This window comes from Dromiciops gliroides, chromosome 2 (assembly GCF_019393635.1).
Source record: "Dromiciops gliroides isolate mDroGli1 chromosome 2, mDroGli1.pri, whole genome shotgun sequence".
Lineage (NCBI taxonomy): Eukaryota > Metazoa > Chordata > Mammalia > Microbiotheria > Microbiotheriidae > Dromiciops > Dromiciops gliroides.
The window spans coordinates 391551152-391570181 of record NC_057862.1 but is presented as its reverse complement, the minus strand read 5'-3'; the positions used below and the strand labels follow the sequence as shown (position 1 = coordinate 391570181).

Here is a 19030-nt window from a genome sequence, read left to right as displayed (position 1 = left end):
GCAGGAGCCGGTCAGTTTTCTTGATCTTTGCAGCCTCATCAGGAACACAGTGCTTGACACTTAATCAATGCTTTTTGCATGAATGAATGGGTATGGGGAGGGGGAAGCTTAAAGTTAAGGTTTGAAAAGCAGAGGACAAATAGGAGCTATTATGATGAGAAAGGTGACGACCAGTGTATTGACACTGGACATTACAAAACAGTGACCTAGAAAGGGTAAGTGACCAGGCCCAAGGTCGCACAACTCGTTAGACAGAAACGGCGGGCTAGAACCCAGGCTTCTTGGTTTTCAGGACGAAGCAATTTCCAATCCACCGCCCGGACTCGAGAGCAAAGAGCCCAACGCGAGTGGCGCCGGGGCCACCAGTGCCCAAGGGTTCCTCCTGCCCCACCCGGTACCCAGCCTGTGCAAGTGCATTGCCCGGTGACAGGCACAGGACCCGCCTGATCTTTAGCGGCTCCAGGTACGTAAGCATGTAGACATGCATTCCTCCTATTGTTTCCACGAGTCCGGAAGAGCTACTCACCGTGCGCCCACGCGCGCCCGGCAGCAGGGGAGGAGAAAGTTTGGGTTGCAAAGACCTCGCTTTCCCCCAAGCAAGAACCAGGCTAACCTGGAGTCACTGTCCCTTTAACAGCATTCCGCTAGTTCGTCTTTTTTTTTTTTTTTTAAACATCCGCCCTTAAGTAAGATGGCGCTTCCAGGTAGATGGTATGTTGTCTGAAAGCCCTTCACAAACATGGCTACGCCTCTTCTCCTTCCCCTCCCCCACTCTACTTTCTCATAAGGCGGTGGGAGGGGCTGTTCCCCCCTCCCTTCTTCATCCCCCGCTACTCCGCCATGGCGTGTGCCGTAGGTGACGTCACGTCCGGGGCGGAGGAGCCCGAGTGGTGCAGTGAGGGGACAAACAAAAGGAGCCGCCGGCCGGAGGAGCCGGCGGGGACCGAATCGCGGAAGGGCGCCGGGAGGCTGCCGGGCTCTGCGGCGTAAGTGCTGGGACAGGGGGCCTGGGGCCAGAGAACAGGCTGGGCAAGCGCTGTCACAGTTACCCCCTAACCTGGGCAGGGAAAGGGCTCCCACGTTAGGAGGTGACGGAACCCCGTCCTAGGCGCTTAGGGGAGAAAGGGAGGTGCCAGGCTCATTCCCTTCCTTGGGCTCTCCCCCGCCTTCCCTTTTGGGGGTGTCATTTAGCCTTTCCCCAGCATAGAGCCTCCTTTTGCTTTAGAACTGTCACCTGGAATTGTTGAGTCCCTTTGCTTTGGGGGCGTCACCTAGCTTAGGGGAGCAGAACAGTTTGGGGGGTATCTCCCAATTCATGGATCATTTCACTTTGGGGGTGTCACTCAGTTTCAAAGCTCCATTGACTCTATGGAGACGGCATTGCTCAGCTTTGGAGTGTTCCCCCTTCTTAGGGACGGGGGGGGGGGGCGGCTCAAATTTTTCTTCCCACCCCCATTCTCTACATGGGCATAGGAGTTGGTCTAGAACTCCCCCACATTCAGCATTTGTTCCATAGAGAAGGATCAGCATTGCAAAGTTTCCAAAGCTGGAAAGGATCTGGGAGACCATCTACAAACGCATCATTTACAGAGAGGGAAACTGAGTTCCCCAAAGGGGTGGGACTTGGTCAATATCTCCTGGGGAGTAAATGGCAGCGTCTACTCAGCCTGGTGGGTAGGATAAAAAATTATTTCTCCACTCTTTTCCGGGACCCAGCCCAGTGTGCAGAGCCTTTGGTGTTGCCTTACAGTATTGGGGCCTGGTCTCCTCCCTGGGAAGGGCATGTATGCTCCAGATTGGGGAAGGAGCCTATACGTGGAAGGAAAAGGTTCTGCTGGAGGGGCCCTAGTGGTAGTAATGTGTAGGTTGTAGTCTCTAAAGTGGAAGAGGTCATCTAATGCAATCCCTAGCTGAAGCATGGATATCGGGCCACCACATGGCTGGCAAGCAAGCTTTCTATGGAAGACCTCCCAGTGATGTACGACTCACTTTCCTCCAAAGCATCCTGTTCAACTTTTGGACAGCTCTTATTGTTAGGAAGTTTTCTTTAGATTGAGATGACAGAACTCCCTGTAATTTCCCATTGTACCTACTTTTGCTCCATGAGGTCAAGCATACATACATAGCTACTTATCTCCTTTCACATTAGAGCCCTTGGGATACCTGAAGACAGTGATCATGTTCCCTCAGGTCTTCTTTTCTGGGGGTTGAGAGTTTGTTGTTGCTGTTTTTGAAAACTCAACCATTGCTTTTTTCTTTACCTTGGGCCTTTGGAAGACAAGGTTTGCATAAGGATCTTGCTCCTTTTTGGCAAGGGCTACCTGTTAAGTCATTGGGTACTTAATACTTGTTGCAGAATTTTGGGGTGATCGCTAGGTGTTCAATTGATGCCATCCTGTTTGAGAGGGACAGAGGAAAACTTTGACTTCTCCTGGGCTGAGGAGGGGGATTTAGGGTAATTCTATTTGGGAGTGTCATGGGGGTAGCCCTGGATTCAGGAGGACCTGAGTTCAAATGTGACCTCAGACACTTGACACTTACTAGCTGTCTGACCCTGGGCAAGTCACTTAACCCTCATTGCCCCTCCAAAAAAAAAAAATCATAGGATTTTAAGATGCAAAGAATCTTAGTGACCATCTGTTTCTTCTTCTCTGTCCTGTTTTCATGGAAGCCTTTACATTTGGGGTTGACAGGAGAACATGGTAAAATGAGAAATTGGGACATGGTTTTAAAAATGTGGTTTCTTTCTTGTCAAATTTAGCATCTGTTGTATCTATGAAGCATCTATGATGTTTCCTAATAAAAAGCATCCCAGCCTCACAGGATCATAGGACTTAGAACTGAAATGGACAACTTGAGATATTATTTAGTTCAGTTCACTTATTTTGCAGGTGAGCGCCCTGAAGGCTAGAGTGAGGAAGCAATTTACTGAAGGTGGCATAACTAGTAAGTTGCAGAGGAAGGATTCAAACCTAGGCCATCTGATTCCATCCAGTGATCTTTCTACTACACCATATTACCTCCCTTCTGAAAAGCCAGGTGGTCAGCAAAGTATTCTGGTCAGAGAGTGGGGTCAGTAGTGGGGTCTGATGTCTCCTGTGTATAGAAAGCTGATGTTTCAGAAGCTGTCATGAGGGGACAGTTCTGCAGAGCCTGGCAGTGCAGATGGCAGGGTCATATTAGCATCATTGGCGTGAAGGTCAAATTTTTCCCATAAGCAAAAGGTTTTGGGTGTGGAGGGACAGATGGTTTGTCCCAGAGGAAATGAGGTTGAAGGTGATGTTCAGTGTATATGCATGCTTATTGCCTTTCAATGGCCAGTCTCAAGATAGACCATATTAGGATAACTTGGTAATTAAGCAAGGTGAAGTTGTTTCAACCTTACTTTATAGGGGGAATTCTTAAAAAGTTATTTCCCTTTTTTTTTTAAAGTTATTTCTCTTTTCCTAGGACATTCCCCTAAATGGAAAATAACTCCCCACACCTCATAAAATTGGGTTCACAGGGCTGAAATAACTCTATCTTAATTATTGGGACATCATAAAATATTCTATCTTAAGACTGGTCAGAGGAAGGCATAGATAGACCAAGCAATGTTTTCTGGCTTCCTGGTAACTATTTATGAGCAGAGAAAATTTAGGAGAGACGTGCTAGCTTTCCTCTCTTCAAGTAGGTGAAAGGAGGTTTAAACTTGTTCTTGTTCCCAGAAAGTAAAACTAGGAGCAGAAATGGATAGAAGTTATGGAGAGGCAAGATTCTAGTTTGATGAAATGAAAAACTTTCTATCAATCCAAAGTAAAAGGAACTGCCTCAGGCAGTCATAGTTTTCCGCCCCCCTTCACTAGCTGTCTTCTGGTGGGGACTGGAGGAACACATGTAAGGCATGATTTGCTAGTGGAAGGGAGAAGGGAAAGGGATCCCTGTTTTAAGTGCAGGTTGGATTGACTGACCTCTGAGGTCCTTTCAAACTCTGAGATTTTGTGATCGATTTACCAAACTCTTATTAAATACTTCTGTGTACACAGAGCAGCACAGTTGGGTAAATAAGCATCAAGAAATGTTTAATTGAGGGGCAGCTAGGTGGTGCAGCGGATAGAGCACCAGCCCTGGAATCAGGAGTACCTGAGTTCAAATCCAGCTTCAGACACTTGACACTTACTAGCTGTGTGACCCTGGGCAAATCACTTAACCCCAATTGCTTCACACACACACACACACACACACACACACACACACACACACACACACACAAATAAAAGAAGAAATGTTTGAGTATCTACTGTGTGCAAGGTACTGGGGATAGATACAAAGACAAAAATTAAACAAGCCCTACCTTCTAAGGAGCATACATGTACATAGGTATAGAAATTTAAGCTATTTTCATGGGGGAGAGTCTCACAAGTGGGAGTTAGTATGCTTTAGGGCTATTCTGTTTTGATTTCTTTTTGTGTCCCAGAACGAATCTTTCCCTAGACCATCTCCTCCTTAACTTCTAATCCCAGCCTGGCATCATTCCCACTATTTGAGGCTTGTCTTCCTTGCTATGGATTACCATCCTCCTTAGGAAATTTTGGCAATAATAATTCCTAGAATAATTATTTTTCCTTTAGGGTAACTAGCCAGGATCTTATTCCTTTGTGACATGGATATAAGAAAAGAAAAGATTATGCCCATTTTATAGCTGAAAGGGTCACTGAGGTACAGGTTGACCACTGTAGTCTAAGATGTCACAGTAAGCTGAGAGTGGCTCTGGGCAGTAGAGTCCTGAGCCTCTGACTTCTTAGCTCTGGTTTGGGCTGCTGGTTCCTGCTATGTCCTTTACTGATGCTAGGTTCTTATTCTCACAGTGGGGCTGCTTCCATGGCGCTTGGGGAATGTGGCGCTTCAGAACCAAATCAGAATCCAGTCCATACAGATGCTGTCCAACTCCTGCACAGAGGACTGAAGTGTAGATAGCAAAACCAGCTGCAAGGTGAGTGCCCTGGCCTCCTTTCTTACGTCTCCTCTTGGTTTTGTTTTGTTTTGTTTGGTGAGGCAACTGGGGTTAAGTGACTTGCCCAGAGTCACACAGCTAGTACATGTTAAGTGTCTGAGGCTGGATTTGAACTCAGGTCCTCCTGAATCCAGGTCCAGTGCTTTATCCACTGCTCCACCTAGCTGCCCCTCCTCTTGGTTTTTAAGCCTCAAGGGCAGGATCCAGTTAAATTTTATTGGACCTGTAAGCATGGGTGGGAAGGAACTGCACTGTCTCATGCCAGGCTTGAGTGTGGCTGAGGGCAAAGGATAACAACCTCTGTATTCCTCTGGTACCTATCACTGTATTACTTTGGAATTCTGGTGGAAATTAGAGGCAAAGGAGAGGAGTTCTTCTCTTTCTCTAATTTCATTTCTATCTGGTTATTACTACTACTTAAATGTGAAAATTAAGTACAATGAGTGATTCTTTACATAGATCTAGTCATGTAGAAAGGTCTTTGAGAGCTCATCTTGAAGACTCTTTCTAAGGGTCTTTGTGGAGCCCTGCCTCTTTTTCCTGTCCCCAAATCTGGATTTTGTTATTTGTCAGCAGGCTTTGGAACAACGAAAAGGAAATGGCATAAGTCTAGTGTGACTTCTCAGGCTTTCTTGCTTATTAGGAACAAGGTCATTCAATCTTAGTCTTGCCCAGCAGGAGTTTCCTGCTTGTTTTCTAGGCACTCTCTACCCCCAGGGAAGCGGAGGCCAGGGGCCACAGTCTGTGCCATCCTTCTCAGCAGGAGGCTAGGCTGGAAGCAAAGTGTCTTGCTTTTCTTGGGTAAGAATCCCTTCTAACAGCCAGGGACATCCTGGCTGAAGCAGTGTGGGTTCCAGCACATGCTGCCTTCCTTGAGAAAGAGAAAATGCCACATCTGACTTGGTAGTGTGATTTCCTCTGAGAACAGAATAGCCCCTCATAGCAATATTCACATTCCAGAGAGACACCTTTTATCCTGGAGAGTATTTTGGCTATGGTCAGTCTTTATCCTCCTAACAGACTTTTTTTTAAAATTTCAAGTATTTATATTTTTTTAAAAAAATTTTTTTTGGTGAGGCAATTGGGGTTAAGTGACTTGCCCAAGGTCACACAGCTAATAAGTGTTAAGTGTCTGAGGCCAGATTTGAACTCAGGTACTCCTGACTCCAGGGCCGGTGCTCTATCCACTACCCCACCTAGCTGCCCCAAGTATTTACTTTTTTAAAGGTAGGAGAGTGTGGTTGGTTTGGGAGTCATTTCTTGGGTGATGATGGGAAATCCTGGGGAAGTTTCATCCCCTAACCAAAGGATGAAGCCTTGCTGATATTTAAAAATCATGTCAATATGTTGCCTTGGTTGGGGGGCTTAGTGTGTTCTGCTGTGGAGAAATTTCTGTTATTTATGGAGGGAGGAGTGGATGGGAGTTTGGAAGGATTTAGGGAAAGCCACAAAATCCTTTGCTTGTATGTTATTCTTAGGATTTCTCTTCTTAGCTAAGGTTGTTTTCAAAAATTTATTTTAGCCCTCCTTGGTGTTCACTCTTCCTTTTCTTTGATACCTATTCCTATATCTTCTTTTTGTTTATTTTTTTGGTGAGGCAATTGGGGTTAAGTGACTTGCCCAGAGTCACACAGCTAGTAAGTGTTAAGTGTCTAAGGTCGGATTTGAACTCAGGTCCTCCTGAATCCCAGCTGGTGCTCTATCCACTGCACCACCTAGCTGTCCCTTGTTCCTATATCTTCTAAAGTGGGTCACATATTGTCAGAGATCCTTCAGAAAATCCAGTTCTGGTCTCTGTTATCAGTCCCTAATTAATTTTTTAGTTGAATCTATGCTGAATCAATCCACCCTTACCCTTTGGCATCTGACTTAATAAAGTACCTGAACCCAGTTTTTCTTTCTAGAAGAACAGAGGGGTGTCTATGAATGATAATTATTATGCTCATTAAGAGAATCAGATCTAGTCCGCTCCCCTTATTTAACAGATGAGGGAACTGAAGCCCAAGGAGTTGAAGTGATTTGTCCCAGGTCACTTAGGTCATATGTAGGGGGGGAGGGTTCACACTGCTGTAGTTGCCAAGCTGTGCTTGTAGGGCTGGGTGGGGTGATTTTACATGTTCCTTAGGGATGTCATTGAGGGGCTGAGCTCTTCCTTGGAGGAGGGGGGTGGGAGAGATTTCAAGAAGGGTTGAGCCCTTTTTTTTATTTAGATGAGTTTTTGTTCTTTTTGGATTTCTTTGCTAATGTTCCTTACTGTTTTACGTGAGTGAGTGTGTTTGTGTTTAAAGGTCTCTGGAGGGCTTGAAACCTCAAGATTAAATGTATTGATGCGATTTTGCCTCACACCCAGAATGGCATTCAAATGGAGTAAAATCGGTTGTAAAATTCCATTGCTTTCACATGCCACCTGGATGCCCCCAGAGTCCTAACTGCCAAGCCTTTAAGGAGTGATGAGGGATGACGAATGGCTTGATCATCAGCTGGTGTGAAAGACTGGCTTTGATCTCTCTCTTCTTGCATCATTCTACCTAGTCTTTCTGTAATAGGATCCCTAGGAACCTGCCTTTACTTACTGGTGGCATCAGGAAGCTGCTTCCAGTATCAGGTGAAGGGGAGTCAGTCTGGACATTGAAAGAAGCTGGGACTAGAGCAAGGTGAAATTGGAGGTTTCTGGAGCCAGAAGACACTGGACCTGTCTTTCACAAACTCCTCATATCCAGCTTAAGAATGTTCTGAACTGAGGGAAGACTAGTTTTGTCCTGTTTCCCAAGACCACGGAGAGAGAAGAGGTGACACCATTCTTGAGGAAGTCATTTGGGGATTTCATTACCCATCTAGGAAGCCTTAGTTGACTCTGAGGCAAAACACATGCTTGGAGCCACTCTTTGGAGCTGTCGTTTCCCCCCAACAGAGTTCTTTCTCCTCACTTGTCAGGGCAGGCTGTCTAATGACTCAGTGGGTGCTTTCCCAGAAGTCCCGTTAAACTGCTCCAAAGGTACTACTAGTAGTACACTGAGACCTAAATTCCTTTGAACTCTGGGAAATGGGACCATTTCTTGTCTTTGGTTGGTCTAGGAGAGGGAGCTTTCGAGGATATATAGTTGCAGGACCTGGAAATACTCAGGCAGACTCAAGAACTATCTCTTGCTGATCTTCTATAGAAGCTAGTTGGCAGAGGGGCTTTGAGCCTGAAGGCTGTCATTGTCCTGAAGCAACAGTCTGGAAGTTTGGAGAGAGAAAATGGGGGTGCGTGTGCTTCTGTTTGGAATACTAGGTAGCTTTGCCTAAGAGAAAGAGATTGGTGCCTCTTACTCAACATTCCTATCGCTTCCTTTGATAAGTTTGCTAAAAAGGAAAACCTGTTTCAAGAGATTTCAATGCAGCTTAAAGAATCACTTGAGCTCTCAAATTTGGCATGAGGCTGCAGTCAGCTCAATCTGGATCTCAGAGGGTGCGGCTCTTCCTGGGGGTGCAAGGGAAGTGGGGGAAAGGATCGAGTCAGGAAGCACTAGCCCCATCCCAGCCGGCTGACTCACCCCACAGTTGGGTGCGGGTGGCCTGGGGCTTTCTATGTACCATTTGCTTTGGAAGTCACTCTTAGTGATGGCTGAGAGACTCTGCATGGGGGACACAACTTTTCCTCTCTCTCTGAGCTCCCTCCACCTAGAAGGAAATGAAAGTAGTGTCTCCATCAGCATCTGTCTTTGTGTCTCTAATTTGTAGGCATATATGTGGGGGGTGGGTGGGAAGTGTGGTGTGTGTTTCTGTTTGTTTCTGTGTCCACTATTCCCTGTCCACAGCTGACTTCATTCTGGGTTAAGGACCAAGTGACCTAATACCCTTTTCCAATTTATACTAAGAACCAGCTTCTTAGAAATGGTTCTTTCCTGGGAAAGCGTTACAGAAAGACAGCTGGAAATAAATTGTTCCAACCTTTCTTTTCTTTTTACTCTGAGCTAGAGAGGATTGGGGGATGGGAGCTTCTTCTTGCTCAGCTTGGGAATTTTTCTTGATCCAACTCTTTCTTTCTGCTTAAACAGAAGGGGCTCTGTGTGCTATGTACCCTGGCCTTCAGGTAGCAAAGCCCAATCAAAAGCTCTGTTCAGGTGGGTTAGGAACCTGTTGCTTGGAGAATATTTGGTTGGTCTCTTTATTAGGAGCAGAATCCTATTCCTTTAACTCACAATTAAGTCTTGCTGGCTCTCCTGGATATAAATCCCAGAGAGATGGACCACAATAAGGAGGGATGGAAACAAATAGCATTGTATTAATACTGTTGACATTTGAGTGTGGCTTGGGTGTATACAGAGCAGTAACTATCCCAAAGTGACCAGGGCATTGCCTCAGGGAGTTGAAATGGAGAGGAGATTTATTTCCAGATGTTCGTCTTCTATGTGTGATTCTCCCAAAGCCCGTGTGTACCCACGGATCCTGCCCCCATTCTGCCCCACTCTTAGAGTTTTCCTTCCTTTACCACCATGCCAATGTGACTACCCATTATGCTTCCAGGCTTGGTGGCCTATGCTATCGAAGGTGCCCAGAATTAGTATATGTGTCATCTTCCTAGCAGCAGTCTCAGTCTGTGTGTCTCTCTCCACAATCCCCACCCTATTTTCTAAACAACTGAATTTGCCCCAGGGACAGATTCTGAGTGATTAGGATTCTTTCAGTTGATGTGTGATATATTTTGGAGTGGATCAATAGAGAGATTAGACTCTAAATTTCTCTGCCTTTACTGCTCTTATTTGCTTGGAATTCTGAGTCTGAGAGGAAGTCATCAAGGTCATTTCTCAGAGGGTGACCTGGGAACTGCTAGTGAACACAAGGAGTCTTCTGGTGGTTGGAGGCCCTGAGAATTGATACTTAAAAAAGGATAGGGGCAGCTAGGTGGCACAGTGGATAAAGCACCGGCCCTGGATTCAGGAGTATCTGAGTTCAAATCTGGCCTCAGACACTTGAGACTTACTAGCTGTGTGACCCTGGGCAAGTCACTTAACCTCCATTGCCCCGCAAAAAAAAAAAAAAAATTTAGAAGTAAATTAGAAGTATAAAGGATAGGCATAGACCTCTCAAGCAGGAATAGGCAGTTTACATACTATCTTTTATTGGTGCTTCCCCAAAGGAAGCAGCATTTTCCCAATTTGGTTCTCGTGAGGATTTTGTACATAGTACTTGTGGGAGTAGATGTAGTAAGTGGTCCCTGGAGACTTAGGCCCTGCTAATGTGGCCTGGAAACAGAATGTTTGAGAACTACAGTAGCCAAACAAGACAGATTTGAATAGGGGTCTGTTTACAGTCCTCTAGGGAGAGAGAGTGACCCTGACTTAGCTGCTGGTGTTTCTTACCACTTTTATGTATCTAAGAAGTTTTTTGTAGCTGACTAATCCCACCTGCTGCCATTTCAAAACCCTACTTAGAGATTTCTCTGCTCTATCCCATGACACTCTGCCTCTTTCTCCACCTTTTACCAAGAGCTGCTGCCTCTTCCTCCCCTCCTACCCAATGAGAGTCATGGTTTCATTAAGAACCGTGGGGAGGGGGGCAGCTAGGTGGCGTAGTGGATAGAGCACTGGCCCTGGAGTCAGGAGTACCTGAGTTCAAATCCAGCCTCAGACACTTAATACTTACTAGCTGTGTGACCCTGGGCAAGTCACTTAACCCCAAGTGCCTCACTTAAAAAAAAAAAAAAGAACCCTGGGGAGGGGGTGGCAGGGGAGAGCTAGGTGGCGAAGTGGATAAAGCACCAGCCCTGGATTCAGGAGGAACTGAGTTCAAATCCAGCCTCAGACACTTGATACTTACTAGCTGTGTGACCCTGGGCAAGTCACTTAATCCTCATTGCCCCTCCCCCCCCCAAAAAAAGAATAGTCCAGCATACTGGAAGAATTGGGGTCAGCAACACTTTGTTTTTGTTTTTTTAATGAACTTAACAGAAATCATGTAGCATCACTTTTTAGAAAGGTTGCCTACTCTTATTCTACCTAAGAACCTCTTTCACACTTAATACTTTCTCAGGGACCTTTCCTTCTTCCTTGTTTTCTTCTCTTCTCCTTCCCATCCCCTGGCTCCTTCTCATCTTCAAATTGATTATATTGTCTATCATCCACAGGTGTCAGATGCTGTGCTGGGCACTATACTGGGCAAATTAAATGCCCATAGCACGGTGTGGGATCCATAACAGGGTTTCACTTAATAATGCTTGTTGAATGGTGATTGCCTTCCCTAATTCATAGGAGCTTTACGATCTAAAACACACATGTAGTTCTGAGGGAATTAGAAATAGTAGAAAAGGGGCGGCTAGGTGGTGCAGTGGATAAAGTACCGGCCCTGGATTCAGGAGTACCTGAGTTCAAATCCGGCCTCAGACACTTGACACTTACTAGCTGTGTGACCCTGGGCAAGTCACTTAACCCCCATTGCCCCTCAAAAAACCCCCAAAAAATACCAAAACAAAAAAAAAAAGAAATAATAGAAAAGCCAAGCCTGGGGATCAATGAATTAAATTTCCTTTTCTTTTCTTTTTTTTCTTTCTTTTTTTTAATATGTGTACTCCAGATTCTGATCTTTTTTCCCTTGTAGATCCTTTCCAAATCATTCTGTTTTCTGGAGCATGTAGTAATTTTCCCCCAGAATGGAACTGTCTTTTAAAAAAATTACATTATTATTCATATCTCCTTTTTATATCATTTATATATATATATTTTTTGGGGTTTTTTTTGCGAGGCAATGGGGGTTAAGTGACTTGCCCAGGGTCACACAGCTAGTAAGTGTTAAGTGTCTGAGGCTGGATTTGAACTCAGGTACTCCTGAATCCAGGGCCGGTGCTTTATCCACTGCGCCACCTAGCCGCCCCCTATCATTTATATTTTACAACTCCCCTCCCTTTTAGCCCTCCCAGAAAGCCATCTCTTTTTTTCTTGTTTTTATTTTTATTTTGTTTAAATTTTAATAGCATTTTATTTTTTTCCAGGTACATGTAAAGATAGTTTTCAGACTCAAGTAGATTTATGCTGAGTGAAGTGAGCAGAACCAGGAGAACATTGTACATAGTAACAGCAACATTATGTGATGATCAGCTGTGATAGACTTTGCTTTTCTCAGCAATGCAATGATCTAAGACAATTCCAAAGGACTCATGATGAGAAATGCTCTCCATATCCAGAGAAAGAGCTGTGGAATCACACTATTTTTGCTTTTTGTTTTGTTTTGGTTTTTTTCTTTCTTGAGGTTTTTCAATTTTGTTCTGATTTTTCTTTCACAACATGACTCATGTGGTAATAAGTTTAACATGACTGTACATATATAACCTACATCAGATTGCTTGCTGTCTTGTGGAGGGGGGGAGAGGGAAGGGAGGGAGGGAGAAAAATTTAGAACACAAAATCTTATAAAAATGAATGTTGAAAACTGTCCTTTTTTTCCTGTTTGATATTTTTTTCTTAATAGTTTTTCCAGTTACATGTAAAGATATTTTTTATCATTCATTTTTACAAGATTTTGAGTTCCAAATTTTTCTCCCTCCCTTCCCTCCCCTCCCCACAAGACAGCAAGCAATTTGATGTAGGTTATATATGTACAGTCATGTTAAACTTATTCCCACATGAGTCATGTTGTGAAAGAAAAATCAGAACAAAATTGAAAAACCTCAAGAAAGAAAAACAAAAAACCCCTGAAAATAGTATGGTTCAATCTGCTTTCAGATTCCACAGTTCTTTCTCTGGATGTGGAGAGCATTTCCCATCATGAGTCCTTTGGAATTGTCTTGGATCATTGCATTGCTGAGAAGAGCTAAGTCTATCACAGCTGATCATCACACAATGTTGCTGTTACTGTGTACAATGTTCTCCTGGTTCTGCTCACTTCACTCAGCATCAGTCCACTTAAGTATTTCCAGGTTTTTCTGAAATCTGTTTGCTCATCATTTCTATAGCATAATAGTATTCCATTACATTCATATACCACAACTTGTTTAACCATTCCCCAGTTGATGGGTATCCCCTCAGTTTTCCATTCTTTGCCACCACAGAAAGAGCTGTTATAAATATTTTTGTACATGTGGGTCCTTTTCCCTTTTTTATGCTCTCTTTGGCATACAGACCTAGTAGTGGTATTGCTGGGTCAAAGGGTATGCACAGTTTTATAGCCCTTTGGGCATAGTTCCAAATTGTTCTCTAGAATGATTGGATCAGTTCACAACTCTACCAATAATGCATTAATGTTCCAATTTTCCCACACCTCTAACATTTATCATTTTCTTTTTTGTCATATTAACCAATCTGATAAGTATGAGGTGTGACAGTACCTCAGAGTTGTTTTAATTTGCATTTCTCTAATCAATAGTGATTTAGAGCATTTTTTTCATATGGCTATAGATAGCTTTAATTTCTTCATCTGAAATCCCTATTTCTCAATTAGGGAATGACTTGTATTCTTAAATTTGATTCAGTTCTCTGTATATTTTAGAAATGAGGTCTTTATCAGAGACACTGACTATAAAAATTATTTCCCAGCTTTCTGCTTTCCTTCTAATCTTGGCTGCATTGCTTCTGTTTGTACAAAACCTTTTAAATTTAACATAATTAAAATGATCCATTTTACATTTCATAATATTCTCTATCCCTTGTTTGGACTTAAATTCTTCCTCTCTCCATAGATCTGAGAGGTTAAGTATTCCTTCCTCTCCTAATTTGCCTATGGTAGCACCCTTTGTGGCTAAATCATATACCTATTTTGACTTTACTTTGGTATACTGTATAAGATGTTGGTCTATGCCTAGTATCTGCCATACTATTTTCTAGTTTTCTCAGCAGTTTTTGTTAGTGAGTTCTTATCCCAGAAGTTGGAGTCTTTAGGTTTATCAAAGCAGTAGATTACTATAGTTATTTGCTACTATGTATTGTGCACCTTACCTATTCCACTGATCTTCCACTCTTTTTTTTTTTTTTTGTGAGGCAATTCGGCTTAAGTGATTTGCCCAGGGTCACACAGCCAGTAGGTGTTAAGTGTCTGGGGCTGGATTTGAACTCAGGTCCTCCTGATTCCAGGGCTGGTGCTCCATCCATTGTGCCACCTAGCTGCCCCCTCCGCTTTATTTTTTTAGCTAGTACCAAATAACTTTGATGATTGCTGCTTTATAATATAGTTTTAGATTTGGTACAAAAAGCCGTCTTAAAGAATAAGAAAGAGGGGAGGTAAGAGATTTTTCTAGTAGATAAATGGTCAAAGGATCTGAACAGTTTAAGAAAAGACAACCAGTAACTATATGGACAAAAACAGGGCAAATCACTAAAGAGATATAAATTAAAACAATTACTAGGTTTCATCCCATACCATCAGATTGACAAAGATGAAAAAGCCACCTTGATCTTTGGATTAAAAAGGTCCAAAGAAAGACAGATAGGTTCCCTGAATACGGAAATTGATTGCACTTTGTCGATAGCAGAAAATTGGAAGCAATTGGGTGCCGTTGAATGGGTGATGATGGCTTAATCGCTGAACAAATTATAGCCTATTAGTGTAATGGAATGCTGTTGTACAGTAAGAAATGACAATATGAAGAATTCAGGGGAACATGGGAAGACTTATACTAACTGATATGGAATGGAGAAAGGAGAAGCAGAATAGTTGGGTAAAAGTCGATAGGTGTTGATTTGTGTCTATGCTATCAGACTTTGTGGCTCTCTTCTGCTTAACTGATTTTCCTTGTGATAAGGCAGGTTCTAAGGAGGTAGTGTGGTTTCATGGACAGAGAGCTGGTCTTGTGGCCTTGTGGGTTCTAGTCCTGTCTCTTACAGAGACTGACAGATTGACCCTGGACAAGTTATTTAATCTCCCAGTGACCTAGGAAACCCTGACTTAAGCTGCAGAATAATTGTGCTTCTGCATTGTTAGAACCAGAAGTTCCCAGTAAAATCACAGATCCAGACCAATAAATGGGAGAGTTCAATGGTCAGAGGAGTACATTGGGATATGACTATGATAAAAAAACCAAAAGGCACCAAAACTTTTTTATAAACAGCTAATGGATTTAAACTGGACCCTGAGACATTTGAGGGGTGCCCTGAGAGGCTAAGCTAGAGAAAAGAGAACAACAGAGACCCTTGTGAAGAGGATGAAGCTGAACGAGATAGTGATAGGAGAAGGAAAGTCTGATAGTAGAGAGAATCCTAGTTAGTGGGCTCTGAGGATTAGGGAATCAGTGATATGAAGCAAGACCTTTTGTCACAAAGTAGTACCACCTAGTTGTTCTTGACCTGACAACAGGTTTTGGGACCTGATGAGTAGGCAGGTGGTGAATAGCTGGTGAGTTGTAGGGAGTGACTCTGGGGAGCTGAAGGAGCTCAAGGTTAACCTTCTTTTGTGTTCAGCTTTTAGTATTTAGCAAAGTTTCCTTCCCTCACCAATCCTCATCCATAGTGGCATCCTTGCCTTTCAGAGGTAAAAACTTTGACAAAGTGACTGGTCCAAGGAAGATACCATAACGATGGAGAGTATACTTGTCTGGATAGGGGCTGGCTCCCATTTCCTTACATATATTCATTCATTCATTCTCTCTCTCTCTCTCTCTCTCTCTCTCTCTCTCTCTCTCTCTCTCTCTCTCACTCCCCCTTGAGGGCAGACCATTGAGTGGGTGGAGAAGAATAAAGGATTTGGAATGTTGACCTTTTTCTTGAAATTGTAAGGCTGTAACAGGGAAGCAGCCAGGGTACCCTTAGGATCTTTCTGGGAGTGACTGCTATCTAAGGCTTTCTGCAAAGAATCTTGAATTTTGAAATTGTCCCTGGCCAAGCTGACATGGTTGTATAAATGAAGAAAGTACAGAGATCGATAAAGTTCTGCCTTCTGAAGTAGTTTTGGATAACTTTTGGGTGACCCCTACTCTTTTATGATTCTTTTTTTTTTTTAAGTGAGGCAGTTGGGGTTAAGTGACTTGCCCAGGGTCACACAGCTAGTAAGTGTTAAGTGTCTGAGGTCGGATTTGAACTCAGGTCCTCCTGACTCCAGAGCCGGTGCTCTATCCACTGCACCACCTAGCTGCCCCGATTCTTTTTTTTTACCTCTTGGCCTAGACATTTCCTAATGAGCATTCTTTTTATGTATATAGGGAAGAGCTGACCAAGGTCCAGGAAATGAATTCCTTGGCTGGACTGGGGAGTTTGGGAGGAACGAGGTGTCTGGACTTTGTGCAGTATTCTCCTCTCTGCAGTATACTTCTCTGTGCCAGAAGGACAAATACTGATCAGTGTCTCTATGAGTCTATGAGGAGTAACCTATTGCTAGAACACCACAGCAGCCAGCTACAGTCTGTCTGTCCTCCACCCAGCAGCATGCATCATAATCATAACATGGATCAGTTTGGAACGCCACTAACAATGCACCTGTGTGCCCCTGTTTCCACAAGCCTTCTAACGTTCCTCTAGTGTTTTACAGTTTACAAAGTATATTACTTCAGTCTCTCTCCATGGTAACCTAATGAAGTAGGAAATGAAAAATATTACCGTCCCCATTCTACAGATAGGGAAACAGAAATAGAGAGAGAGGTTGACTGCCTCAGGGAAATATAACAAGTGGCAGAGCCAATGCTCTAAGCTAAGTCTAATGACTCCAAATATGGAGTCATCATGGCTGCCTCCAGGTTTTGTCTTATCTTTGAAACTTCAGGCTGAAGTTATAGGGTATAGTGGAATGAACACTGACTGGATTAGGGAAGCACATGACAGGTTTGAATCCTGGTCCTTACTACCTGTATGACCTTGGACAAGTGACTTTACTTCTCTTGGGTCTCATTTATTTTTCTCTAAAATTTAGAGGTCGGATAGACCACTATGTGATCTCTAAGACTCCCTTCTGGTTTTATAGCCTGTGGCTTGTAATTGAGCATTTCTAATGTGCTACCTCTTTATATCCCAGGTTGACTGGCCAGTGGGCTTCTTGGGCATAGGAGCTAAGGGCTCTGTCCCTTTGTTTCAGGGATAGGATTCCCTAAGCTCTTGCCACTAAGGAATCATGTTACAGGGTTTTTTGGTTTATGTTTTAAAACTTTTATCCCTTATGTCCTTATAACAAAGAAATCAAAAAAGAAAAGGGAAAAGTGCAGCAAAATTAACCTAACACAACACACCAACGAAAGCTGACACTGTATATGCAATGTTTCATGCCCATAGTTTTCTCCCCACCATTCAAAGAAGAAAAGGAGGTAGCTAACATTTATAGAACTCCTTATGGTTTGCAAAGCGCTATACCTATGTTATCTCATTTCTCATATCTCTTTTTGGGGCCCAAGTTTGGAATGCTACCATTTTTGAATCAGATGTGGGAGGGCCGAAAGAAGGAACTTAGTCTACCATTAGAAGCTGGGTGCAGGAACACAGGCAAAACATTTATTTAGCTACATAATATCTCTATTTCTCCCTCTGGAAAGTGGGTTTGGGAAAACCATATTCTTCCTTAACCCAGCATCTCTCCAACATGAAAGAAGAATTCTCTAAGGATTTGCTGCTAAAGTGAAGACAGGCTAAGGTGACTTTAGGGGGCAGCATTAAGGAGCTTCCTTGGATTTGGTAAAGAGATTTCTGACACAAAGATTTTATGAAAAAACACTCTGAGTTACCAATAAGAGAAATGCAAATAAAAACAACCCTGAGGGTTTACCTCATGCCAGAAAATTGGCAAAGATGACAGAAATGTGAACAGGAAGACAAACTGTTCATTTTTCAGAAGAGGAAACTGAAGCTGAGAAGGGAAGTGACTTGAAGTTCTTCAGGCCTACCTGGTGGTAGGGTTTCTGTTGTTAAACTGGGAATGGGTGCCTTATATTTCTAGTCTTTACCAAAAGCTGTTGGAATTAGAGACACTGGACTTGAATGACTATCTGAACATAAACTAAAAAGAAAAAAACCCTGGGATCTGATGTAACCTATTTTTCTACATCCTCTCAAAGTTTCCCAGGAGAATAAGTTAGTCAACAAGCAACACCAGTGGTTCTGGTCACAGCCTAATACTTGCGTAGGTGCATGTTTATACTGTGTTTCCCTGACTAGCCCACAGGTCAGGTAGGAAAGTATTCATATTGCCCCTTTTTGGGTCAACCCTGTAGACTGCCTTAGAAAGTAACAGGAGTGAGTGGTGGGCCCCAGAACATTGGGGAAAAGTTATGTTTTAGCTAGTTTCTCTAACAGACAACCCTTCAAGAGAGGTTGTATAAATCTTGTAGGTTCTTTGCCATATAGAGAGGCATCTAACCTGAACACTATGGTCCTTGATTCTTTGCCCTTATGATTCAAAAACAAATTCGAAATAGCTTATTCATATAAGTTACCCCATCTTTTGAGTGGCTCCTTGGAGGTCAAGATAGCTGGACTCTTACACTTAGTAGTTGTAAAATTATGAGGAAGTCTCTTCTCATGAGGTTCTGTGAGGAAAGTTTACAACGGAAAGCTTACAAAACTCAATTAAGGGGCTCATAAATACAATATATTTCAGTAGGTCTGTAGTTTCCTTGACGTGGGCACTCTTCACCTTTTAGTCCCATATGATTCTTATCCATGTCTTTCCATTACACTGGACAATAGGTCTACCCACCTCATTCTGCTGGACTTCCCCTAGACTTCTTGAATTTGTTTGGATACCAGTGGAACATTCCAGCTGGCTCTCATTCATCCTTGCTCTTGCTCTGTGAGTGTTCCACCTCCTTTTCCAGGTGACATTTCTCTAAATGATAGTCTTGATTTTTTTTTTAATAAATGTTTTAATTTTGGGGTTCCAAATTCTCTCTTTCCCTCCCTCCCCTTCCCACTCCCTGAGGCAGTAAGCAATCAGATATATAGCCTTGATTTTTTTTTAATTTTTTTTTATTTTTAGTGAGGCAATTGGGGTTAACTGACTTGCCCAGGGCCACACAGCTAGTAAGTGTTAAGTGTCTGAGGCCGGATTTGAACTCAGGTACTCCTGACTCCAGGGCCGGTGCTCTATCCACTGCGCCACCTAGCTGCCCCTATAGCCTTGATTTTTAAAAGTTTTTTATTGATATATTTTATT

At 43.2% G+C, this 19030-nt stretch overlaps 2 protein-coding genes across 8 annotated transcripts in view; one reads left to right on the top strand and one right to left on the bottom strand.

Annotated features, from left to right (window-relative positions):
- The window catches only part of KYAT1 (kynurenine aminotransferase 1), a 53935-nt gene extending 53272 nt beyond the window's left edge, over positions 1-663 (bottom strand). For 2 of the 6 annotated variants that reach the window (XM_043987218.1, XM_043987220.1), the window contains exon 1: positions 527-653. The gene's annotated coding sequence lies outside the window, so the exon portion shown is untranslated. Of the gene's footprint in view, positions 1-526 lie in introns of all 6 variants that reach the window. The other 4 variants (XM_043987216.1, XM_043987219.1, XM_043987217.1 and 1 more) reach the window with 4 other exon arrangements.
- A 211-nt stretch (positions 664-874) lies between these two features.
- The window catches only part of LRRC8A (leucine rich repeat containing 8 VRAC subunit A), a 38592-nt gene continuing 20436 nt past the window's right edge, over positions 875-19030 (top strand). For both annotated transcript variants that reach the window (XM_043985557.1, XM_043985558.1), the window contains exons 1-2: positions 875-986; positions 4848-4972. The gene's annotated coding sequence lies outside the window, so the exon portion shown is untranslated. The remainder of the gene's footprint in view (positions 987-4847; positions 4973-19030) is intronic.